The sequence below is a fragment of the Jaculus jaculus genome, unplaced genomic scaffold, assembly GCF_020740685.1.
Source record: "Jaculus jaculus isolate mJacJac1 unplaced genomic scaffold, mJacJac1.mat.Y.cur mat_scaffold_48_1_805434_arrow_ctg1, whole genome shotgun sequence".
Taxonomy (NCBI): Eukaryota; Metazoa; Chordata; class Mammalia; order Rodentia; family Dipodidae; genus Jaculus; species Jaculus jaculus.
This window is the reverse complement of record NW_025423500.1, coordinates 750,376-778,348: the sequence shown is the minus strand read 5'-3', so window position 1 is coordinate 778,348 and position 27,973 is coordinate 750,376. Positions and strand designations below refer to the sequence as shown.

Here is a 27,973-nt window from a genome sequence, read left to right as displayed (position 1 = left end):
GAAAAAAATGATCTCAAAATTCATATGGAAAGGCAGAAGGCCTTGTATATCCAAGCATATCCTCAGCAAAAAAAAAAAAAATCTCTGGGGGCATCACCATACCTGATCTAAAGCTATATTACAAAGCCATAGTAATAAAAAAACAGTATGGAACTTACATAAAAACAGGAGTTTAGAGCAACAGTATAAAATTGAGAACATGGATTTTGGGATAAGCAAATACAGATTTTTGCTATTTAACAAAGGCCCTAAAAATATAGCCTGGAAAAAAGAGAGCATCTACAACAAATGGTGCTGGACCAACTGGATACCCATATGCAGGAAATTGAAACTTGTTCCACACATCTCACCATGCACAACACTCAAATCCAAATGGATCAAAGACCTCAATATAAGACCACAAGCTTGGTTATTTCTATAACAAAATACAAGAAAAACTTTCCATGAGATACACATTGAAAATGACTTCATAAGCCAAAGCCCAGTAGCACAGGATCTTAAACAGTACACAAAACCCCAGTAGCTCACAATCTTAAACAGCCACCCAACCAATGAAGCTGAAAACTTCCTTTACACACGAGCATACAATAAGCAAAGCCAATAGGTTACCCACAGAATGGGAAAAAATATTTGCTGAATATCCAACTGACAGAGGCCTAATCTTTAGAATCTACAAAGAACTCAAAAACCTAAACAATAAAAAGTCAAACAACCTACTTACAAAATGGGGCAAAGACTTGGACACGCAGTTCACAGAGGAAGAAATACAAACGGCAAAAACACACTTAAGAAAATGTCTATCATTCATAATCATCATGGAAATGCAAATTAAAAAAACTATGAGATTCCAACTTAACCCAGTAAGGATAGCTAACATCAAAAACAAAACAAAAAAGACAACAAATGGAACTTGATGACAGACCAAAGGTTAGTGGTAAGACCCTACTTCGGAAGACACCATGTGATTGGCCCATAAAATGGAATGGCATGGCTGGAAGATGGAAGAGAGTCAGTGCCCAGACAGTCAGCATGTCTCATGCCAGAGGTGCTACATGGGCGACTGGGGGAAAATGACCAATATCTGCCTAAGTAACTCATGGTCTAACCTACTTAGCAGCAAATAACCTGTTGTGATGCCCACACAAGTGCAATAGTGGCACACAGCCATGGTGGGAAACCAACTGCTCTTGACTTGGCTAACTGATCCCCTAAGTGGTACGAGACCCATAGCTGGGACTGGGAAAGAAGTCAGAACCATATCCAAACATAAACCCAATCTCCATTATAAAGCTTCCATAAATCATGGGCTACAAGATGTCCTACACCTATCAAATTCTCTAAAAGCAAAGCAAGGGTTATCTCATTTGTCCTGGTGCTAACTTACTCTCCATTGGAGAACCTGCTTCTCTTTGTCAGATAGATGTAGATCCTAAGGAGAGAGCCACCCCATCATACCTCAAATGGGCCCTGGCTGAAACTAAGAAAAATTGGTGAAAGAAGCAAGAGTGCTGTCTTCTTGGTGTACCAGGTACCAGCACAAGGGGGAAGGAAATCAACACAGAGAAAAATCAATTCCTACCAAATCAGAAATACAGAGGCCCCTAACACCTCATCACTGAAGCAGACCAAACATGAACCCAACATAACTCAGGGAAATTTTGTGGAACAGGGGGCGGAAAGAATGTCAAAGCCACATATTGGGTCATGATATGCAGAGACATTTATCCTACCCATAACTATGGGCTAACTCTACAATACATGACCCATATACCTCAACAAGAGGGGACAAGGGAAGAGGATAGGTCACAGATGAGCCTAATAATGGTACCAAACTGAATATATTTGCTGAATACAAAACTAATTAATAAAAAAATTAAAATTAAAAAAAAATGAAAATAAATGTGGGTGAGGATTTGAGAATTAGGAACCCTCATCCACTGTTGGTGGGAATGTAAGATGGTACAACCACTTTGGAAAGCAATATGGAGGCTCCTGAAAAGGTTGACTATAGAGTTACCAACAGACCCAGTTATTCCCTTAGTGGGCATGTACCCTAAAACCTTCAAGCCTCAGTCCAGAGAGATATGCTCAGTCATGTTTATAGTGGCTCAATTCATCATAGCTAAGGGCTGGAATCAACCCAGATGTCCATCTCTAAAAGAATGGATACTTAAGATGTGGTATATCTATACAATTTAATATACACAGCAGTACAAAAAAAAAAAAAAAAAGACACAATGAAGTTTGAAGAAAACTGGTTGACCTGGAACAGATAATTCTCAGTGAACTTACACAATCTCAGAAAGATAATCGCCACATAGTCTCGCTCATCTACAGCACTAAACCTGAATATACCCAAGATCCCAACATACCCAGGAAGCATCTCAAAGACTAGACAATAGGATGGGTGGGGAGCTAGGGGAGGCCAAGGGAGGAGGTGCGGGACACAAATCTAGACCCAACAGCAAAAGAACCATAAAATCCTACAACGTAAAAGGCAGACCAAATGATTGAACCTTCACCAGGCCCTTAGAGGGAACACCTGAGCCATAGGCACTGGAGAGGGTATGATGAAGACTGACCTTAAACTTCTACAGCTTCTCTCTCTCTCTTTCTCTCTCTCTATCCTAAGTTTTATATTAATTATCTTTTTCTTCCTTTTCTTAGTGGGCACTGACCTGTAACTCCCAATATTATCTGGTGGCTATCATTCACAATGAACTTTTGATAAGAGACTTACAAGGTTCTCCAAAAGCATGACATATTCCTGTCAGAGTACTTGACCCACCAATGGTTAGTGATATGACCCTACTGCTGTAGACACCATATGTGATTGCCAGATAACTTGGAGTGACATGGCTGGACGCTGGAAGAGTCTAGTGCCAAAAGGGACTACATGAGCAACTGGGCAAAAATAACCAATATCTGCCAAAGCTACTCATAGTCTAACCAAATGAATAGCAAATAGCCTGTTGTGATGCTCACACAAGTGTAATAGTGGCACACAGCCATGGTGTGAAACCAACTGCTCTTGATTTGGCTAACTGATCCCCTCAGTGGAACAGGACCCATAGCTGGAGCTGGGAAACAAGTCTGATCCATTTCCAAACATGAGCCATGAGTTTGAGGACAACCTGAGGATACAGAATGAATTCCAGGTGAGTGTGATCCAGAGTGAAGCCCTACTTGGGGGGGGGGGGTGGAAAGCATGCTAAATTTATCTATTCACACAATAAAGATACACCATTGTAGTTTGAAAAACTTATTAGAAAGAACATTTCAAATCAATACACTATAATTTCAATATAAGAATCTAGAAACCTGAGAAACTAAATCCCGTCTATGTAGATTGAGGGGAATAACTGCTGAACCTGTCTGACTCCATTTTAGGGTTGGGAGCCATCTTGTTACTAGGTCAAAATAAGTTCATTTCTGTTTCTTCTAAAACCTAAGTTTCTGTTTGGTCTGACTATACTATGAACCTGCCTGAAATTCTCCACACCCTGGCCGTGCCCTACCCCTTCAGTGAATCTGAGTTACTCCCCACCCCTGATTGTGCCTTGAATCGTAACCTTCCAAAATGTTATGCCAAGTAATCTTACACTGCTATCTGCTTCTGTATTGTTTGCTAAATTCCCTATCAGAAATCCCAAACTTGCAGTTTTTGAGGTATCAAAGCTTCACTTCTCTCATGCTTAGGACTGCCCTATTAAACCTATTTTTGGTTGAGACAGTCAGTGGCCGACTACCTAGTGCACAATACAGCTGATTTCAATTTGGCCAAATATTTGAGTCAGTGGTCACTTCCGGTTTCGTTGCTTTAACATAACAAGGAATGTAATAGAAATTAGAGGAAGAAGCAGAGAGGAAAATATCAATGAAAGTAAAATTAATTCTTTGAAAACCTGAAACAATATTGACAATAGCTAATTTAATCAAGAAAAATGACAAAAACACTAATTTTGAGGATCACAAATGACAGAAAGAATAGGGCAACCAACCATACAGCAATTAAAATACTTTTTTTTTTTTTTTTTTGGTTTTTCAAGGTAGGGTCTCACTCTGGTCCAGGCTGACCTAGAATTAACTGTCATTTCAGGGTGGCCTTGAACTCATGGTGATCCTCCTACCTCTGCCTCCTGAGTGCTGGGATTAAAGGTGTGCGCCACCACGCCCGGCTTAAAATGCTTTTCAATGAAAAACAAATGATTCCCCCCCCCCAAAAAAAATTGAAAAACAAGTTGAAATGGAAACATCCTAACAAGACACAAAATTCTAAAATGTTATTCAGAAGAAAGTGTTGTTTATCTTGTAAGATGTGAATATAGCAATTAAAATTTTCTCAAAGTAGTGAGTGTGACTATTGCAGTCAAGCACAAAAGGGTTTTGGAAGTAATGATCCAGGTCTGAAATCTTGATTGTGTGATGGTCATGTGAATCATCACAACTAAAATTGCATATACACAAATAAGCTCAGAAATTAAATAGATTCTGTATGTGCACCAATACCAATTTGCTGGCTTTAACATGATACAACAGTCATGTGATACATTACAACTGTTGAAACTGTTATGAATACTTTGTACATTTGTGCAAACATATTTTAAAGTACTAGTTTTCACATATAAAATTAAAAGTTTCCTACTTATAAAACCCCTAAATCAAGTGTGCTGCATACTGGAATTTATCAACAATCTAAATAAGAATAATATCAATCTTTCCAAAGGTTTTGTTTTCCCCACAAGGTAGGGTCTTTCTCTAGCCCAGACTGACCTGAAATTCACTATATAGTCATAGGTTGGTCTCAGACTGATGGTCCTTCTAAATCTGCCTCGCAGGTTCTAGGATTAAAGGTGTACACAATCACATCCAGAAAATTCTACAAATAATGAACATAATGTGGAAATTTACCAACTAATCATATAAGGTCAATATTGTCCTTTCATGACTAAGTGAAATTTACTCCATGAATGAAGGTTAGTTAATCATATTGTAAAAATACATTACTACAGTTAGTCCACAACATTAACATGATGAAGGACAAATACCACACCATCATCTCAATAATAACATTAACAAGTTTCACTGTATATTTCAAATATGATAGCACTATTGCATTCATGACCTCACAATGACTTCTATCATTTGAAGAAGACTTTCATACCACTGGACCCAAGAACTTTCTGCCAAGGATCATGGAGGAGGACATGAGGCTTCCATCCCTTTCTGGGGAGCCACTAGCATGTTATGGTTGCTGGAGGAAGCCGGAGACATTATCTTCAGTTATGTAGACACTAGTATATTGCACATGCTCTTGTAAATAATGATTTACTCAAACAAGGAAACCTAATCAAACTCACATGTGTTCACACATTAGGAAAAAAGACATATAAATAGGAGGTAAAAAGCAGGTCATGGTGGCACATGCTTTTAACCCTGGAACTGTGAAGGTAGAGGTTGCTGTGACTTTTGAGTCCAGCTGGGACTACTGAGTGAGTGTTAGGTCAGCCTGGGCTGCAGTGACATGCTGCCTCAAAAATAGAGAGAGAGAGACAGACAAAGAACTTAGGAATAACAAGAATTTCAGTAAAATGGGAATGGGGAAGGTGACCAGAAAAGTGGAGGAAGAGGAGTTATGATCAAATTACATGATTTACATGTATGAAATTTAATATAAAATGAATTTCAAAAGTGAGTCCATCAATTAAAAGATGAAAGTTCACACTATCCACAATCCTTTATTTCAAAAAAAAATCCAAGAAAACTGGGAATATGAGAGAGTCCTCAATCTGATCAGGAATTTGCAAGATTCCAACAGAGGTCACATTATGGTCTTAGCCACAAAAGACAGTGGTTTTTCTCTAAAATTGGGAATAAGGAATAAAGTCTACTATTATTACGCCTGCTTAACACTGCACTGTTCTGAACCATCAGGAAAGAGAAAACTTGTGTTATTAACAAGTGATATTTAAAGTTCCTTATTCACAGATCACAAATTAATGGGCCTAGACTTATCATTATATCAACTAGACAGATTTTCTCAGAGATTGACAATTGATTTTAAAATTTGTATTTCAAAACAAAGAACAATGACTACACCAAATGGCCTTCTAAATGAAAAAAAACTGGCTCAAAATTGATCACATGCCTCAATGTAAGAGCTAATATTACAAACATTTATCAAAACAGTACAGAACTTTAAGTATTTATCTTAGTCAAAGTTGCCTTGAATAAAACACCAAAAACATAAATATGAATTTTAAAGTGACCAATAGATCTTATTAAAATTAAAGATGGTTGTGTCTCAAAAGATGCCATAAAAAGTCCCATAATGGCAGAAAAAGCTGGCCTGCCTTTACAGGCCCAAGTAGAGAGAGAGAGAGAAGCACAAGCCTTTAGAAATACAAAAGCCATGGCAAACCAAAGGTGAAGGGAAAGAGAAAGGGAACGAAGAGATGTCGACAAGTAAGTACAGGTTGTAGAAGCAAAGTTTAGTGCAGTAAATAGGAAAACTACCTCATAACTTATGAGGGTACGCTCACCCGCAAACACCGATTACCTCCTCAATGACTGCCTCTCACGGGGTGCACTAGTCTGTCGGGGTCCCAGAGCCGCACGTTAGGCACCAGATGCGGGGCTCCTTCCCGCACAGGTAGTGCCGAGGGAAGGATCAGGCCTGCTGGTTCCTCCCTAGGGGTTGAGGGGATGATGAGCGTCAGACGACTCAGAAACCTCTCCTGGCCACCGGAAAAAAACCACACTGAGTCGGGAGTCTTTGCAATGCAGGAGCAACTCGCTTTATTACTCTGAGCAGTTGCTTATATCATGTTGGGGACGAAGTCGGGGATTTTAGGGTGGGAGAAGAGATAAGGGCCAATAGTAAACTTTAACTATTGAAATGGTAATTATAATTACCACGAGGAAGTAGCAGGCCAGAAGCCCTTAGGCATCCTGCTGAGTCATAGCTGGCCAGAGACAGGGTCGCCAAACTTTAGCTAGGCTCAGGAAGTTCCACTAGGCCTCACGCCTAGGCCTTTCAGGGCCCAACATCTCCCCCTTTTGTTTTTGTAAGAGCATTAGTCACCGTGGCCCCTGTCTTAGGTTGTCCCCCTCTTGGGATCTTACCCGTCATTGAGTACCAGGTGTTTAGCTCAGTGAGCCACTCCACGGCCTGTCTTAGGTTGTCCTCCTCTGGGGATCTTACCCGTCATTGGTCACATGGAGGGCAGGGGAGGTGGCAGTGGGTCATCTGAGGAACATAATTTCTGAGTTGTCAGCCTGTGATATCTCGACCTGATGAGGTTTTATTACCTCTAGCCGCTGGTGAATAAATTGTGTAATTTTGTTAATTACACAAGGCCTGACAGTGAGGATAAGGAGGAGGGGAAGGAGAAGAAGGAGAAGGAGAAGAAGGAGAAGAAGAAGGAGAAGGATGGGGAGGGGTTCAGGTAGAGGGAGGAGGTAGGGTAAGAAGTCATGTAAGCCCATCTGTAGCAGGTTGTCTTGGGGGTCCTGTCGCCTCCTCTCCATGTCTTCCTGGGGCCTCTTAATCTTGTCCTAGACGATTACTGATTTACTGGCATAAAAGCAGCATTTTTCCTGTAAAAACAAACATATGCCTCTCTTTTCGGCTGTTAGTAGGTCTAGTCCGCTCCTGTTTTGTAGGACTACCTTAGCCAAGGAATCTAGCTTCCAGGAATGATATCTACATCTGGGATTAAGGTGGCTGGGGCACAAGGGCCCATCCAATTGCTGGGCAGAAAGTTACAGGCCATTTTGCCTCCGCAAACATAAGCCATTCCAGAAGGCGGGCAGCGTTGAGCACTGGGCTCAGTTTTGTTAAAATTACAGAAGGAAATATGAATGTATCTCACATCTATACTGGAATTATTAGGAGAAGGAAGGGCCCAAATGCCCAGAGGAAACATTGGAAAAAGCTGGACGGGGATGGGGAAGGTGGCTGAGCAGCTTTTTAAGGTTGTATGGACAACTGTACTGCAAGCAGCCAGAGAGGCCCAGATTGGAGGCAAAGCCAGCAATCCTCCACAAGGGAGGGAGTTATTTAATTTAGCAGGGTAAAGGACCATTTTAGGAACAGTCCTCAGGAGTGGGACACTCCCTAGAGAAGTGATTGTCAGTGCCCCTTGTTCAGACAAATATTTTAGGTCCCTCGCTGGTACCCAAATGGGTCTTTTTTCATCTTAAGGGAAGACACATCCAAACCCTCTCCCTGCTGTGAGGAGCAGATCAGGCCCTCTCCAGGCCCCAGTCAATGGGTCCCTCCATCTTACCCAGATAGAACTGTAGGTAACAGATGAGGACCAATGTTTTTGAAAAGGGGATAATTGTTTATTTTCTTTAGAAAAGTTTAAAATGTTTAGGGTAAATAATGCCTTTTTTAGTTGGTCATGTGGGGGTAAGGATTCCCCCTTTTGTTTTTGTAATTGAGACTTGAGAGTTTGATTATATCTTTCAACTGTAGCTTGGCCCTGGGGGTTGTATGGGATGCCTGTGGAATGTGAAATTTTCCAGGTCTGGAGAAAATCTATAAAGGCCTTGCTTATGAAGCAGGGGCCATTACCTGTTTTTATTTGATCAGGTAGCCCAAGAGTGGCAAAACATTGAAGCATATGACTAATGGCATGTTTAGATTTTTCCCCAGCATGTGCCGATGCCCAGCAGGTGCGGGAGAAGGTATCGACTGAAAGAAAGATATATTTAAGCTTTCCAAATGGAGAATAGTGTGTGACATCAATTTGCCAAAGATGATTAGGGCGGAGCCCTCAAGGATTGCTTCCTATATTTTGAAGGGGGGGTACTTGGAGGAAAGGCTGACAGGACTTACAAGTCCGGACAATTTTTTTAAGGTTCTTGACTGGTACCTGTGGAAACCTGTGCTTGAGACCTCTCCAGTTGACATGGGTCAATAAGTGGAAGTGTGTAGCTTCTGTAATAGTATTACATTGAGGCATAGAAGCCATTTTATCAGCCAAATTGTTTCCTTGAGAGAGAAATCCCAGTAAGTTTTGATGACCCCTGAGATGTTGAAGAAAAATGGGATTGATTCTTTGTTTGAGTAGGGAACGAGCTTGAATCATCAAAGGAGATATAGGGTTGGAGTCCAATCTAATATGGGCCTCAACCAGGTTGGGTAATAAATTAACAACATAAAGGCTGTCAGAAAATAAGTTAAATGGCTCTTGAATAGTGTCTAAAGCTAGAACGACAGCAAATAGTTCTTTGAATTGTGCTGACCCCTCAACCTCATGGGAGAGTGACTCTATGGGGATAGGCTCTTTTTTCTGTTTTAAAGGAGGGTAAATGACTAGGGAAGCCCCCAGGTGCCCTCCATCGGTAAACACAGTAAGAAAGTCAGGGTTAGGTTGAGACAGAAAAAGCCTGGGGGGCTTCCATTCTAACCTGGAGAAAGAACTCATCCATTTGTGGGGGCCATAATGGCAATCAATTTTACCTAGAAACCCCTCAAGAGCCGTAGCAACTCTGTTATTATTTCTCTGAAGCCAGGTGAAATCAGTTATCTTAAAGGGAGTGACAATAAGGTGAGGTTCTGTGCCAAACAACCGGACAGAGGTGTCTCTGCCCTTGATAATGCAATCAGCAACCTGGTTGGTTATAGAATAAACTCTGGGGATCCCACCAATTGAGAGGTGGATCCACTGGATGGGCTCACCTTCCTGGGCCAACAGTGCAGTACTTGTTTCCCCAGAGAAAATGTAGACGGAGATGGGAAAATTAGGATTGAACCTCTTTAAGGTCGCAGTATTTATAGCCTGTTGTACCTTATAAAAAATTTGTTGATGACAAGGGGACAAAATTACCTGAGAGGAGAAGTTAAGATCCTTTAGGAGGTCAAACAAAGGGGACAGCTCTTCAGTAGTTATGGGTATCCAAGGCCTCATCTCCCAAGAGCTTCTGGAGTTGAGGCAAGGTGTAAGAATCCTGAATATAAAGTTGTGGCTTAACAGGTGAAACTGTATCTAGAGTAAGGGTCGAGCCCAAGATCTTAAAGGGAGGCACAGTTTGAACTTTTTCAGGAGCTACTTTAAAGCCGTGAGTATGAAGGATAGACATTGATGGGTAAGGTCCTGAAGTGTGGAGGAATCTAGGCACCCAAGAATAATATCATCCATGTAGATATAAAACAGGGTATTGGGGAGATTGAAAAGAGAAGAGAAAATGGATGACAGGTAATATTGACAAATGGGTGGGCTATTGGCCATGCCCTGAGGTAAGACAGTCCATTCAAATCTCCTATCTGGGCCACAAAAGTTAATAGCGGGTACAGAGAATGCAAATTTTTCCATGTCTCCTGGATGGAGAGGGATAGAGAAGAAGCAATCTTTAATGTCAATGATAGTAATATGGTATATATTGGGAATAGCTGGAATCCATGGAAGTCCCCTCTGGGGGGTTCCAAAGGGGATCATGCGTTCATTGATCTTTCTTAAATCATGTAAAAATCTCCAGGACCCATTAGGCTTTTTTATGACAAAGACAGGAGAGTTCCAGGGACTAGTGGAGGGACGGATATGTCTAGCCTCCAACTGTTGATCAATAAGTATGTGGAGTTGGTATAACTTAGAAGAAGGGAGAGGCCACTGCTCAACCCATATAGGGTCCCCCAGTCTCCACTGGATTTTAAATGGGGGGGGGCTGGGCAGTGGCCCTTAGAATTGGGGGTGTTCATTGGAGTAATTAGGATGACATTCCCTCCCTTCCTTAAACCATTGTTGATATTTTTTTTTTATTTAACAAATCACTATAAAAGGCCTTATGGTCAGTAGTGATGAAAGCCTCGGCATCTCCAAGGATGTCTTGCCCTAGTAAGTTAGCGGTGAGCCCAGTCACCACGAGAGGGCGGACTTTTCCCTTGTCTCCACCTGGGTCAGTCCAAGGGAGCCACGTGGCAGTCTCCCAGGAAGTGGATTGTCCGCCAACTCCCAGTAGGGGAGGGCCAGGCACAAGCTGCCAGGAGGGGGCCATCTATTTAAATTACCAAATTTTGCCCCTGGCTCCCAATAGATTTATAACTATCATATATTATAAACTGTACTCAGTTTAATTTTAAAGGTCTCCACAGTCTTGACCAATATAAGATATTGAGATTTGTAAAATTAAACAAGTTAAACACCTAACATATAAAGGCACAGAGTAAACATTTTCATCTGGTATAAGGCATAGCAAAGAGAGACTAAAACAATGTAAATTAGACCGTCATAACCTAAAATTTGTCTCAGTGCCTGTAACTTGCTTGAGGTGTTTTAGATTAAAATCTTAAATCTCAGCTGGGCGTGGTGGTGTACGCCTTTAATCCCAGCACTCGGGAGGTAGAGGTAGGAGGATTACCATGAGTTTTAGGCAACCCTGAGGCTTCTTATGGAATTCCAGGTCAGCCTGGGCTAGAGTGAAATCCTACCTCGAAAAACCAAAACAAAGAAAAAACAAATATTAAATTTTTTAATCCAATATCTCTAGCAAAGCATATCAGTCTATTACAAATTTAACCTTGAATAAACTCTTTGGGCCTGGGCAGCAGGACGCAGCCAGCCCTTATGCCAGTAGCCTAGTTCCAATGAAGTTCCCTGTAGTCTTTCTTTCCTCTTAGAAAGCTTGTAAGCTAAGCCTCGAAGTTTAATGCTGTCTGTACTTAGAATTTTTAAACTTTCATCAGAATAGTCCATAAAATTTGGCTTATCACTCCAGAAGACACATTTAGTTGTAAGCATTAAGTTTATGTCTATTTCTTTAAAATAAAGGTTCCAAAAGATTAACATCCACATGGTCAGGTTCATCTCAGTTCATTAGACAGCTTTAGGTTTGCTGAGATAAACTTCCAGACCAGGTACAGTTATGGAGGAAGGAATATTTACTGAAGCTTATAGATCCAGGGGAAGTCCCATAATGGCAGAAAAAGCTGGCCTGCCTTTACAGGCCCAAGTAGAGAGAGAGAGAAGCACAAGCCTTTAGAAATACAAAAGCCATGGCAAACCGAAGGTGAAGGGAAAGAGAAAGGGAACGAAGAGATGTCGACAAGTAAGTACAGGTTGTAGAAGCAAAGTTTACTGCAGTAAATAGGAAAACTACCTCATAACTTATGAGGGTACGCTCACCCGCAAATACCGATTACCTCCTCAATGACTGCCTCTCACGGGGTGCACTAGTCTGTCGGGGTCCCAGAGCCGCACGTTAGGCACCAGATGCGGGGCTCCTTCCCGCACAGGTAGTGCCGAGGGAAGGATCAGGCCTGCTGGTTCCTCCCTAGAGGTTGAGGGGATGATGAGCGTCAGACGACTCAGAAACCTCTCCTGGCCACCAGAGAAAAACCACACTGAGTCGGGAGTCTTTGCAATGCAGGAACAACTCGCTTTATTACTCTGAGCAGTTGCTTATATCATGTTGGGGACAAAGGCAGGGATTTTAGGGTGGGAGAAGAGGTAAGGGCCAATAGTAAACTTTAACTATTGAAATGGTAATTATAATTACCACGAGGAAGTAGCAGGCCAGAAGCCCTTAGGCATCCTGCTGAGTCATAGCTGGCCAGAGTCAGGTCGCCAAACTTTAGCTAGGCTCAGGAAGTTCCACTAGGCCTCACGCCTAGGCCTTTCAGGACCCAAGAGGCATCCAGCCTAAGACAGGGCACGTATTGATAATATGTTTGTCCTATGACGGGTAAGGATGTTCTATGGCCTCTGCCAACCTAAGACAAGCACAGTCACTTCATTTAATAAATAAAGAAGGGGGAGATGTTTGGAGCTGCAGCTGCCCTGTGACTTTGGGAGCTGCATGTGGTCTTTGCTTAACACAAAGGCATTATTTAACATACAGCCTAGGTGAAGAAGGCGCCAGACACAGAGGCATTACCATGTGGCCCTAGTGAAGCTAACCTTAGGCATGTTGGCATTGTCATGAAAGTTTTATCTTCTGTATATAAGCTTGCGTCTGCCTGAATAAACCTGAGCCTTGATCAGAACTTGTCTTGGCTCCATTCCTTGTGTTCTTGTTTCAGTTCATTCCCACTCCCTCCTTCAGGGTCTGTTTCAACTCTTGTGCTGCAGGCTGGCACAGGGTGCAGTTTTCATGGTGAACCAGGAACCAGCACAAGGGTGAAGATCAACACAGAGAAAAATCAACTCTTACCAAATCAGAAATCCAGATACCCAGAGGCCCCCAACAACTCATCATTGAAGAAACCAAAAATCAACCCAACGTGGCTCAGGGAAATTTTGCGGAAGGGGGGGTGAAAAGAATGTCAGAACCACATGTTGGGTCATGATATGCAGAGACATTTATCCTATCCATAACTGTGGGCTAACCCCAGAATGCATGACCCATATGCCTCAACAAGTAGGGGCCAGCGGGAGCGGTTAGCACATGGATGAGGCTAACAATGGTACCAAATTGATTGTATTCGCTGAGTACAAAACTAATTACTTTTTTTAAAGTAAATAAAAAAAAAAACTAAATACTCAGATCTGCAATTCCTACTGACCTTCCTTTTGCTGGAAGTATACATATAAACAACCACAACTGGCATTTTAAAATATTCTTTAAGTTACTTTTTTATTTGTAAGAATAGAGAGACAGAGAAGAGGTATACAAGGCCTCTACCTACTGCAAACAAATTCCAGATCCATCTGACACACAGCATCTGCCTTCATTTAGGTACTGGAGAATTCAACATAAACCCATGAACACTTTGTGACTACATATGTCTGTTGTAAAAGTTTCCATAGTCTTTCAGAAATACGATACATCTCAAACTCAAAAACACAACATCTTAACTGAGAAGGCTGAAAATTTATTAATTTTGAGCCTTGTTATTACAGACCTCTCCTACTCTCAGAATGACCATTGCTACTCCTACTGTTCTAAAATGTGTCAGGATTACAATCCTCAGACACTTATTACATTGATATGTCTCTTCTCACCTGTATGAGTTCTACAATGTATAGTGAGCTGTAACTTGCAGATGAAGGATTTGCAACATCCAGTGCATTTAAATGGTTCCTCACCTGCATGAGTTCTCAGATGGTGAGTGAGCTGTGACTTACAGGTGAAGACTTTCCCACATTTAAGTATATTTATATGGCTTCACAACTCTGTGAGTTCTCTGATGTGTGTTGAGATTTTACTTGCCTTGACTTGATTTGATTTGGACAGGAAGGTTTTCACATATTCAGTACACTCATGATACTCTTCACCTTTATGAGTTATTTTGATATATGGGGATATTTGACTAGGACATGAAGGCTTTACCACATTCACGTGCCTTCTCACCTTGACACGAATACATTCATATGGCCTCTCACCTGTTTAAGTTTCTGATGCTCAATGTGACTTGGCCATGGAGGACTTCCTAGTCAGTATATTCATATGGTTTCTCACCTGTATGAATTCTCTGATGTGTACTGAGATTTGACTTACAGATAAAGGCTTTTCCACATTCAGTGCAGTCATATGGATTTTCACCTATGTGAGTTCTCTGATAGTGAAATTTGATTTGGACATGAGGGCTTTCCCACATTCAATGCATTCGTATGGCTACCCACCTGTGTGAGTTCTATGTGATGCATAGTGAGTTGTGTCGTGAACATGAAGGTTTTCCTACATTCATTATATTCACATGACTTTTCACCTCTGTTAGTTCAAATGCATAGTGAGTTGTGACTTATACATGAAGGTTTTTCCATATTCAGTAAATTCATGTGGCTTTTCACGTGTGTGTCCTATGATGCTTGGTGAGATACAAAGGCTTTCCCACATTCAATACATTCATATGGCTCTTCGCCTGTGTGAGTTCTCTGATGTGTGGTAAGATTTGACTTGTACATAAAGGCTTTCCCACATTCAGTACAATTATACAACTTCTCACCTGTGTGAGTCCTCTGATGCATAGTGAGTTGGGACTTATACAAAAATGTTTTCCTACATTCAGTACATTCATGTGCCTTTTCAGCTGTGTGAGTTCTCTGATGCTCCCTGAGATGTGACTTGGACATAAAGGCTTTCCCACATTCAGTACATTCAAATGGCTTTTCACCTGTGTGAGTTTTCTGATGCTTAGAGATATTTGACTTGAACATGAAGGCTTTCCCACAGTCACTACATTCGTATGGCTTTTCACCAGTGTGAGTTCTGTGATGCTTAGTGAGATATGACTTGCACATAAAGGATTTCCCACATTCAGTACATTCAAATGGCTTTGCACCTGTGTGAGTTCTCTGATGCTCAGTGAGATTTGACTTGCATATAAAGGCTTTCCCACATTCAGTACATTCATATGGCTTCTCACCTGTGTGAGTTCTCTGATGTGTAGTGAGATTTGACTTGCACATAAAGGTTTTCCCACATTCAGTACATTTGTATGGCTTCTCACCTGTGTGAGTTCTCTGATGCATAGTAAATTGTGGCTTGTACATGAAGGCATTCCCACAGTCAGTACATTTACATGGCTTTTTACCAGTGTGAGTTCTGTGATGCTTCATGAGATATGACTTGCAAATATAGGCTTTCCCACATTCATTACATTCATATGGTTTATCATCTGTGTGAGTTTGATGACGGGCAGTGATATGTGACTTGGTAAGGTAAGCTTTTCCACATTGATAAGGTTTCTCAACTGCATGAGTTCTCTGATGCACAGTGAAATGTGACTTGGAGATCAAGGCTGTCCCACATTCATACAGCTTCTCACCTGTATTTGTTCCTTGATTCCAAGTTTGATGTATGTTGTGGAAAACAGCATTCTGGAATTGCTTAAAATCATCAATCTTTGTCCAGTGCAATTTCTGTTGACTTTTTAATTGTGAGAAATACAAAGAAGTTTATTACATTCCAAACAGTAAACAAAAATTTGATGCATGAGGGCTTCCTTGTATTTTGTAAGGTATAATATAGCCCACAATAATTATAATACTACTAGTTTTCACTATGATAGCTTCCTTACGTTGAGGCATATTTTATATAACAAAGTGCAAGCTCAGCAAATGCTTTCCTATATTCACAGAACTTATTAAAGACCTTTAAATGAGACTACTTTTTGCTATTTTTTTAAAAATTTCTTGCCTATTCAATAAGATATGGACTAATTTTTCTGAACAAAGTAATTCTCATGTAGATTAGCTTTATTCAATGATTTGTTTGTTTTTACTGAAATAACCTATTGGGTATGAAGACAAGTTTTCCAGTTGCACTTCCTTGCCTAAGTGTTTACACATAACTTACCACATGTTGACTGGATATTTTCCTCTACAGATGTTTGATTCATTACAAAGATTCTACTACAACAACATGTTTTGCTTATATTTCTAGTCTCTCCACTACCACATTTCTCCATGGAACATACTCATGATAGGTTTTTAGTTTTTTGTTGTTTTTTTTTTTTTTTTAAATCTTACATGATTATATGTGGATGTGTGTTTCTGAGCTTGGGTATGTGTTACCAAATGTATATTTGCTAATAACAGTTCAAGTTTTGGAGACAGTCATTGCCTTTAACCTTGTTTGAAAATGCCATCTGTTGTAAACTACTGTGTATGCAATGATTCTGGCATATGTGACTTGAGGGATATTCAGTGTTCTGGTTAATTTTGGGGATCTTAATTCATGATTATACAAAAATTGCTTTATCCACTGAGTCATCTCAACAGCTAATGTTGGGTTTAATACTGACTGTGGACATGATGACTTTATATGTTTCAATTACTGATATCTAATAATCATCGAAGAACACTGTTTTCAATCATTGTTATTCTGAATGAAGGAGATAAAGAGGAGGAAGATAGCCAAGAAAACAGCTGCATGAGAAAGAACAAAAGCAAATCACATTGGAATATGAAAGCAAAATGATAGTAATTAAAATAAGAGTATTAAAATATGAATACGGAAAACATCACAGTATGGAATAAAGTGAAAAGAAAGCTATCCATGTAGAAGAATAGTTGAAAAGAAAGAGAAAAGAACAATTTTGAGAACATATATATTCTTTTCTCCAAGTTTTGTGGACAGAAGTAATGGTGTTCCAACTATAGACCAGTGTAGTCATTCCTTGTTCACTATTGAAATTGGTGGTGTATAGGCACTGATGGACAGACACATGATAAAAGTCAATGGCAAGTCTGCACCTAAATACATATGCATCTTCATATAAAAGCTACTAGAAGCCATTGAGATTGATAGAATAGGCAGAGCACTACATTTATTGCACACACAAGCAAAACGACAAGATATCACCATTGTGTATCAGACAGTGGAAAAAAAAACAAAAACAGAATAGAGGACTCTTACGTCAATTCAGGGATTTAAGTACCCAAGCAACAATCAACTACATATGGTAAGTCACTACATTATTGAATTGGGCTCATAATTTTCAGATTGATGTTGCAACTAAAAATATGATCTGTAATGAATGTATAAAGGCAAAACAAAATGAACAATATAGGCTGAACATTCCCTATATTTTCAACATCAATAAACAATATGATTTATTCTTCACCATGAAGGCTAACACCAACAAAATTTCCCTAATAAGCCTCCTCAATATAAAAGTTAATCAGTAATTCTCCAATTGGCCCTGTCAGATTGAGTATTCCTTCTTGTGTCCATCTCACACATGTAAATACTTAATGTGTACAGACACTCTGGATTATCCATGTTTTCACATTCCAAAATCTTCAGATGTTTACTTCAAGCATTTCTCTATAGTGAGGCTGCTGTTGAAGATTGAGTAACAGCCATACTGATCTGGATCTCTAGAAATGGTACATATACCACTCTTTTGGCAAGAGAGCTCATTGCACTGTGTGATCTGATGTTGTGCCTGTGGCTTTATATTGTATTCTAATCTATAAAATGAAAATGGACTATTTCTTATATTTTGTTGTACTGTGATTCATATTTTCTTTTCTCAATCACAAATGCTCGTTCTAAATCCCTGATACATAAACTCTGGTTTCTCTTCAGATCGTATTAATCTTTTGTCTTTTACTAAATCCCTGATATACTTCCTATATTTCACAAATCTAATATCCTTCTGTCACCTACAGTCTTCTCATGTACATTGCATAAAAGGGTTCTAAAACCTTATCATGGAATCCATGATGCTCTCTTATTTACTTCCAAATTTCACAGGGGATTATAAATATGTTAAATACTTTATTTGGGTCAGCACTATAAGCACAATCACCATTATAGAAATATATATTTGAATATCTTTCTGCAATAAGATGTATCTTCTAAGCATTTTGTCCAAGATCACCTATACAGGGAATTAAATTTTATAATATATAAAAAAAATTTCTTCAATGTCACAAATAAGAGTAGAGCTTTCCCCATATCATAACAGGTGTCAGATTCACAGTAACACTGTTTATCATGACAATTCACGATGAGTTCTCATCTATTTGACCTATGTTACACAGTATGCATTTACTTGCCTGGAAGCCTCTGAATTGAGCCTTCTACTACACTCGATGGTGCAAATCCATGCTCCAACTTAAAGATCAAATCTGGTTTGGTCATACAGTTCCCTGTAATTGGGAAATAAGGTATAAATTTTCTCAAATATTATATCAAGTGAACTCTTGTAAGATAACAGCTGCATTTATACAACTGATATCTATTAGGTAAACTGCAAAGTAAGCTTAGAGAAAGGTTGTACTCCTGGTATTCATTAACTGGAATATTTCCCCGCAGTGACATTGAAAATGTTTCTCTCAAGTGACATTGAACAGCATGATATAGAATAAGATTTTTTTTTTTTTTTCCTTTTTTCGGGGGTGGCGGTGGTGGGAGTTTTACAAGATATGGACTCACTCTAGCCTAGGTTGACCAAGAACAGATGCTGTAACCAAAGGTCCTTCTCCCTCAGCCTCATACATTCTGGAAAAAAGGCTTCAACAATTATTTTAAAAGGACATTAAATAAATAGAGCATAATGAAAGGGGAACATAGTGAAGCTACAAAGACAACAACTAACATTACTGATAAATGGAAAAGAGAGTAGTCGTAAAAGGAACACTACAGAAAGATTGTGGGAAAAGAATTCAACTATAAAGGGAAGAGAAAGGAAAGGAGGGGTGTACTTAATAGGTTGGTATTGTATGTATGTAAGTAGAATGATTGAGATGGGGAGGTAATATGATGGAGAATGGAATTTCAAAGGGGAAAGTGTGGGGGAGCAGGGTATTACCATAGAATAATTTTTATAATCATGGAAAATGTTAATACAAATAGTGAAAAGATAAAAATAAATAAATAAAGCAAAAAAATAAATAAATAAAAAAGAATTCAACTAAAGAAATGAATAATAAAGGTAAAGGGGGGCCTGGAGAGATATCTTAGGGGTCAACACACTTGTCTAGAAAGCGAAAAGAAATAATTAGGATTCCCTAGTAGCCATGTAAGCTAGATGTTGTAGGTGGTGCATGCATTTGGAGTTTGTAGGGAGTGGTTGGAGGCCCAAGCACACATATTTTCTCTGTCTCTCTGCCTATTCTCCCCTCTCTGTCTCAAATAAATAAATAATTTTCTAAAAAGAGGATTCACAAACTAAATTGATAAATCAGAGCCAAAGATTGTATTACTATTTTAAAATACCTCAGAAAAATTAAGAAATTGCAAAGCATATAAGGAAGCAATGGCCTCTGGGTTTATAAGAATCACCTTAAAGAAAGTAAAAAGTTCCAGACTAAAATAAATAAAATATAAATAATCTGGAGAGCCACTGATTAAGGCACATGAGTGCATGCTCACACAAATGCACACATGTGCACACACACATACATGCAAATGAAGCATATAAATAAAAATAAAACATTTCAATGAATCAACACAGGACTATAAAGTAACAAATAATGTTATGTATAACAGATGTCCTCTATAATTCTGACTGGGCATCACTGAAATTATTTTCTCTAAAAAAGGAATGATGTATAAGCATCTAAAAAAATGTTCTACATCACTAGTCATCAGGGAAATGCAGATTAAAACTACATTGAGATTCCATCTCACTCCTGTCAGATTGGCCACCATCATGAAAACAAATGATCAGAAATGTTGGCGGGGATGTAGAAAAAGAGGAACCCTTCTACACTGCTGGTGGGAATGCAATCTGGTCCAGCCATTGTGGAAATCAGTGTGGAGGTTCCTAAAACAGCTAAAGTTTAATCTACCATATGACCCAGCTATAGCACTCCCAGGCATATATCCTAAGGACTCATCTCATTTCCTTAGAAGTACGTGCTCAACCATGTTTATTGCTGCTCAATTTATAATAGCTGGGAAATGGAACCAGCCTAGATGTCCCTCAACTGATGAGTGGATAATGAAGATGTGGCACATTTATACAATGGAGTTCTACTCAACAGTAAAGAAAAATGAAGTTATGAAATTTGCAGAAAAATGGATGGACCTGGAAAGGATTATACTAAGTGAGGTAACCCAGGCCCAGAAAGCCAAGCGCCACATGTTCTCTCTCATATGTGGATCCTAGCTACAGATGACTGGGCTTCTGTGTGAGAATGAAAATACTTAGTAGCAGAGGCCAGTAAGTTGAAAAGGAGACATAAAGGGTGGAGAAAGGAAGGGAGGAGGATACTTAATAGGTTGATATTGTATATATGTAATTACAATGATTGAGTTGGGGAGGTAATATGATGGAGAATGGAATTTCAAAGGGGAAAGTGTGGGGGGGGGGAATTACCATGGGATTTTTTTTTTATAATCATGGAAAATGTTAATAAAAATTTAAAAAGAAAAAAAATGATGTACTTATCCACCACTCTACTACAAGTGAAGTATTAGTGATGAATAACAGCTTGGTGTAAAGCACTTTTCCTGGATGCATGAACCACTAGATTCAGTTGATAATACAAAATAAATAAAGTCCTAGCCTAAGATATATAAAGGTAGTAAATGAAGTCCACACAAATCACAAGAGAGACTAGAAATATGTCCTTCTTTATATGTCAAATGGCTATATAGGAAAAAAAGACTCTAAGGAGAAATGTAGTCAGGTTTGATAGCACACTCCTTTACCACAAACAAGTGGAAACCTGAGGTAGGAGAATCAATAAGATGTTCAAGACAGCCTTGGCTACAGAATGCACTATAGGGTAACCTAGGATAGACTGAGATCCAGTCTCCAAAAGAAAACTTTAAAAACTGTAGTATGAACAAAGTGTAGGATATTGTGTGAAGTAATATAGCTATTTCCTCTGGTTTTAAAAAGACTATCATCATCTTAAATCAAAACAGCTCTATTGACCTCCAAGAGACTTTCAAAACAGTCATACCAATAAAATCAAGAATGCTTGGATGGATAGATGGCTTACTGGTTAAGGCATTTTCCTACAAAGCAAATGATCCCAATTCAATTGTTCAAGACCCAGATAAGCCAAATACACAAGGAGACACATGCATCTGGAGTTCATTTGCAGTGGCTAGAAGCCCTGGCACCTACCCCTACCTCTCTCTCTCTCCCTCTCTCTCTCTCTCTAATACACACACACACACACACACACACACACACACACACACACACACACTTTGTCTCTCTCCCCTCCAAGAAAATAATAAAAAATGTGAGCCATCATGCTTTGCACAATAAGAAAAAAAGAATGCTGCAACAGCTACATAGGCCTATGATATTGCAAATAGACTATACTCAACAACCAGAAATAAATGCCATAAATTTCTCACTTGATATTCCCACTGGGAATGTGTAGATAGGGATAAAAACAGATTAGGATTTTGATTTATTTATTTATTTTTTTTTTTGGCCAGTACAAATGTTTATCAAAGGAGTCTTTGCTTTCTAAGTAACCCAACGAACTCATCCACCAAGGTGGGATTTATGATTTTTCTTTGGGTTATTAAATCCCTTTATAAGTAGAGCAAATAGATGTTATTTCACTTCTATCCAGTACATTCATGGGATATAAATGAAATATGACAAACAAGAAAGCAAAATCCTGCATGTTTTCATTATACTTACAAGTCCATGTTGACAAAATTGAATTAAAAATAAAACATTTAATTAAAATATGGAAAATGGGGGCTGGAGAGATGGCTTAGCGGTTAAGCGCTTGCCTGTGAAGCCTAAGGACCCCGGTTCAAGGCTCGGTTCCCCAGGTCCCACGTTAGCCAGATGCACAAGGGGGCGCACGCGTCTGGAGTTCGTTTGCAGAGGCTGGAAGCCCTGGCGTGCCCATTCTCTCTCTCTCCCTCTACCTGTCTTTCTCTCTGTGTCTGTCGCTCTCAAATAAATAAATAAATAAATAAATAAATAAATAAATAAATAAGGAAAATGGGCAGGAGAAATGGGATCGAATGAGCAGGGTTAGAATTAAGTGGGTGCATTTAGAAGAAATAACTTATATTGCAGAGTGTCATCGTAAGTTGGTATGCATCTGGTAACATTTATATTAGTATTTCAAAATAGCTACAAGAATTTTTAAGTGTTCCCCACATAAGCAATGTTTGATCTGACAGACTCTGGTCATGATATATGTATGTACTTCAAAGCCACATTGTTCTATATAATATTTTCCATTAAGTAGGTCAGTTTAAGGGTACAATATCAAAACAATACTAAACATTAGTGATCATAACTATACTTATACATCAAAAAGAAAATAACTGCCACTCAGAGACTCACAGGAGTGTAATTCACCCAAGAATATCAGGCTGCTGTAGTTCTCCAGCATCACATCTCTGTACAGGTTTTGCTGAACAACATCCAAGTGCTGTCATTCTTGCAAGGTGAACTCCACAGCTATGTCTTCAAATGACACCAACTCCTATAACGAGATATTTCTCTTCAACCCAGGAATACAAAAGAGGTACTAGAAAATTGGACTTCACTCTTCTATATGTAACTTTGCAGGGACTTATTCAATAAGCACAAAGTTTATATGATATATTATGGAAGAAAAGACTCAAGACAAATTTAGTAACTGTATCTTTACTGTAGTGCTGTAGTGATTCAAGAAAACTGTTTTTGGTTGTTTTTTGTTTTTTTTTTTTTTTTTAATGAAAATACAAGAGAATAAAAGGCATTTGCTAGGGCTTGTGGCATAACATTGTGGCACACTGCCTGCCCAGAAGATGCAAGGCCAAGGGGTCAATTACTAACACTAACAGTGGAATATAAACTCTTGAAAAAGTTGTGGATTTTGACTCCATATAGAGTATTATCATCAATATTAGCATCATAATAAATATGGCAAACATTATAGGATTATGAGCAAGCAATAACCAATATTAATTCAGAATCAAATATATTATAAGCATTGAATTCATCATGTTTTGACACCAAATTATCATGTTGCATCAGTCAACTTCACTGTAGGTTATGTTGGGAACCCATACAAGCACATTCTACTGTGTATGCCACTATGCCATATAACTCCAATCCAGAGAACACACATAATCTGAAACATCTTGGCTCAAATATATGTTACAAATGTCAGTGCTAATAAACTGGTACTTATTTCTCTTCTCTTGAATTGTAACGGTTTACTAACAGATAAATGATGTTTAAAATCTACTTCTTTGCTTGCTAGTAATATATATAGTTATATAGTGTTTGAGCAGAAGTACTTATCGATATATATATTGTTGTAACCAGAAGCAATACATTGTTATTGAAAAAGTTCAGCGCAGAGTGGGTTGTCTTCCACTGAGTGTTAGCCATAAATTCCACTGAGGCCACAATACTTCAGACATTGCTAAGACTCTTGGTTATCCATAAATAACCAGATGGTAAGACCCTACTGCTAAAGACTCCACATGCATGAGACACAGGACACTGAGAAATCAAGCTGCCGCAAAGCTGGAAGCCTCCTCCCCATTAGCTGGCTATCAATAGACTAGAAAGAGATATGAACCTGTTAGGAGAGAAAAATAATCAATGGTGTTAACACGCAGTGAACCACGCAAGTTGTACTGATGTTCAACCATGTCAAATGTATTAACTGGTACAATAATGCTATGCCTGTTATGGGGGAAACCAACTTCTCTCTGATTAGACTTGAGGCCTACTCCATAAGAGGGAATTTCTGCCTGGTATTGAATACTTAATCAAAAGTCCATAGCTGAAGAGGTGTTGCCATCAGTTTTATGTAGCTGGGGGAAACCAGTCAACCAAAAGCATCTTGTTGGGGAAAGAAAAGGTTTATTTTTGGCTTACAGACTCAAGAGGAAGCTCCAAGATGACTGCGGAAAATAATGTAGTGAGCAGAGGGTAGAAATCACCTCCTGGACAACATCCAATGGAAAATAACAAGAGCAGAGTCTGCCAAACACTGGCAAGGGGAAGGTGGCTCTAAGAATACAATGCCTCCAGAAGGCTTCAATTGACAAGTTGCCACCAGTTTGGGACACAAGCATTCAGTATACCTAAGGTTATGAGGGACACTTGAATCAAACCACCATGACAGGTCATAAGACTTAGAGAAGAACTACTTGTATTGTCAATTTGATAAATCATGCCAACTACAATGATCTCTAAATATGTTGATACCTGTATATTACTGGCACTCTTACTTTTGGCTACAGAAGCCTCTTTTTTCAGATGGTGAATACCACTGGGTTGATTCAAAACACACCAAACTGCCGGGCATGGTGGCACATGCCTTTAATCCTAGCACTTGGGAAGCAGAGGTAGGAGGATCGTTGTGAGTCCAAGGCCACCCTGAGACAACAGAGTGAATTCCAGGTCAGCCTGGACTACTGTGAGACTCTACCTCAAAAAACCAACAACAACAAAAAAAAAACCCACCAAATTGCTGAATATTGACAGAAGAATGTTCAGTACTAAATGAGACATCACTATTACCTACTCCAAGGTTCAAGGACCATTGTGAAAGAGGTGAATTAAGAATTGTGAGAGCTGGGTGTGGTGGTACATGTCTTTAATCCCAACACCAGAGTTGCAAAGTTAGGAGGATCACCATGAGATTGAGGGCAACTTGAGACTACACAGTGAATTCTAAATAAGCTTGGGCTAGACAGAGACCCTATGCCTAAAATCCAAATAAATAAATAAATAGTAAGTGACAAAATTTTTGACAAAAATTTCCCTTGACATTTATGCCCTTACAATGGCTGATGCTATCTACACAAAACATGCATAATAGGTGGAACATAAGTGACAACAAGAAAAGAAACTAATTGTAAAAAAAAAAGAAGGGAACCAATGTAGATTGGATTTGGAGAAGGAAAATAGAGGGTGGTGGGAGAGGATTTTTATAGTACAATGGACATATTTGGGGCAGTTACAAATAAAGAAGTTTTTAAAAGATAGTGTTTTCCCCAATACTACTCAGCATTTAAATATTGAATTATTATATAGTTGGATAGTGTGGTCAGATAATGAAATTCATCTACCATTATAAAAGAGTGTGTTCTCAGGCTGGAGAGATGGCTTGGTGGTTAAGCACTTGCCTGTGAAGCCTAAGGACCCCGGTTCGAGGCTCAATCCCCAGAACCCACTTTAGCCAGATGCACAAGGGGGTGCATGCATCTGGAGTTCGTTTACAGTGGCTGGAGGCCCTGGCACGCCCATTTTCTCTCCCTCTCTCCCTCCCTCCCTCTCTCTCTCTCTCTGTCACTCTCAAATAAATAAATAAATAAAAATGTCCAAAAAAAAAAAAAAAAGAGTGTGTTCTTCTTTAATGAATAGCAACTGATTCCAGGTCATACACTGTAGGCATCATTTTGACCCATCCTTCAACCAACCTTCCCAATAAACCCTTGCCAAATATTTTAATTGGGCAATCCCCATTATTGAACATAGCATCTGTGAACAATTACCCACCCTGCCTTTATAAACACAACCTGATCTATATATTCTAAAAATTCACTACTACACATATACCACAAATTTATTCTTGTATAAGTGACAACATCCATGATGTTCTTTAGGAGAATATTTCATAAATTTGCATGGGTTTTGTTAGGAAATATGGGGCTGGGGGTGGGTGGGGATATTTATTGGTTAAGGTACTTGCCTGCAAAGCCAAAGGCCCCAAATTTGATTATCTAAGACCCACATAAGCAAGATGCACAAAGTGATGCATGCATCTGGAGTTCAACATATTGACATAGTCAACAACTTTCTGAATATAACCCAGTAGCTCAGGAAATAAAACCACTAATCAACAACTGGAACTCATGATTTATAAAACTCTTGTACAGCAAAGGACACTGTGAATAGAGCAAAGAGGCAACCTACAGAATGGGAAAAAACTTTTGCCATCTATACATCAGACAGGGAATTATTATCCAGGATATACAAAGAACTCAAAAAACTAAATACTAAGAAATCCAACAACCCAATTAAAAGATGGGCTATGGAACTAAGGAAAGAGTTCTCAGAAGAAACACAGATGGCATATAAACATATAAAAGTGTTCTACATCCTTAGCCATCAGGGATTTTCAAATTAAAACTACCTTGAGGACTGGAGAGATGGATTAGGGGTTAAAGTGATTGCCTGCAAAGCCAGAAAATCTCGGTTCACTCCCCCAGTACCCACATAAGCCATATGCACAAGTGGCATGTGCACCTGGAGTTCATTTGCAGTGGCTGGAAGTCCTGGCAGCATGCCCATTCTCTCTCGCTCTCTTTCTCCCCCCTCTCTCTGCCTCTTTCCCTCTCATAAATAAATAAATAAATAAATACTACCTTGAAATTATATCTCACTTCTGTCAGAATGCCTACCATCAAGAAAACAAATGACAATAAAAGCTGGTGAGAATGTGGGAAAAGTGGAACCCTTCTAAACTATTGGTGGAAATGTAATCCGGTACAGCTATTGTGGAAATCAGTGTGGAGGATACTGAGAGAGCTAAAAATAGACTTACCACATGACCCATCTATACCACCCTTAGCCATATAACCAAAGTACTCATCACACTATACCTTGGAGCTACTTGAACATCCATGTTTATTGCCAATATTCACAATAGCTAGGAAATGGAACCAGCCTAGATGTCCTTCCACTAATGAGTAGCTAATAATGATGTGGTACATTCATACACTGGAGTTCTATTCAGTTGTAAAGAAAACTGAAATTATGGAATTTTCAGGAAAATGGATGAATCTGGAAATGAATATACTAAGTGACGTAACACAGGACCAGAAAGCCAAGCCCCACATGTATTCTCTCATATGTGGTTCCTAGCTAGAAATGTCTGTGCTTATATGTAAGTTGCAATAAAACTCGGTAGTAGAGGCCACAAAGCTAGAAAGGGGATAGAAGGAAGGGAGGAGAAGGGGACCTAAAGGGAAGGTATTGTATATATGTAAGTAGAAGAACAGCTTAATGGGGGTTGGAAAGACCTAAGTGATGTCAGGGGAAGTAATTGAGTGAAAGAAAGGTGGCAGAGGGTTGATCAAAATCTTAGAGGATGTGGTAGTTTGATCCAGGTGCTCCCCCCCCCATAATCTTAGGCATTTTTAACTTAAGTTCCCAGCTGATGGAGATTTGGGAATTAACATCTCTTGGAGGTGTGCATTCTTGGGGAAAGGCTTATGGGTCTTATACCCAGTTTCCCCCCTTTCTAGAGTTTGGTACACTGTCTTGTCTTTGTTGTACACCTGAGGTTGGCCAGGGAGTGATGTCCACCCTCTGCTCATGCCATCATTTTCCCCTGCCATGATGGAACTTCCCAGTCTTTAACCCAAAGTAAACACTTTTCCCCCCATAAGCTGTTCTTGGCCAGGTGATTTCTAAGAGCAATGTAAACCTGACTGTAACACAGGGTATGAATAAGTCATATGGAAACCTACTTCGCTGGACAATACATACCGAGAAGACACAGACTGTTACTAGAAAAATGTCAGTGCCAGAGATGAGATACCTTCCATTAAGTTGTTGACCAGAGAGGTCCTTGATGCCCCCCAACACATTACAGGCCATTGTTGAATCTCTTAGTTTCCTAGCAGG

The 27,973-nt window shown here is 39.4% G+C and overlaps 1 long non-coding RNA gene across 1 annotated transcript in view; it reads right to left on the bottom strand.

Annotated features, from left to right (window-relative positions):
* LOC123457441 overlaps positions 1–22,793 on the bottom strand; it is a 39,525-nt gene extending 16,732 nt beyond the window's left edge. Inside the window, exon 1 of the long non-coding RNA XR_006635016.1 lies at positions 22,679–22,793. This is a non-coding gene — a long non-coding RNA (uncharacterized LOC123457441). The remainder of the gene's footprint in view (positions 1–22,678) is intronic.
* Between the last annotated feature and the right edge of the window lie 5,180 nt (positions 22,794–27,973).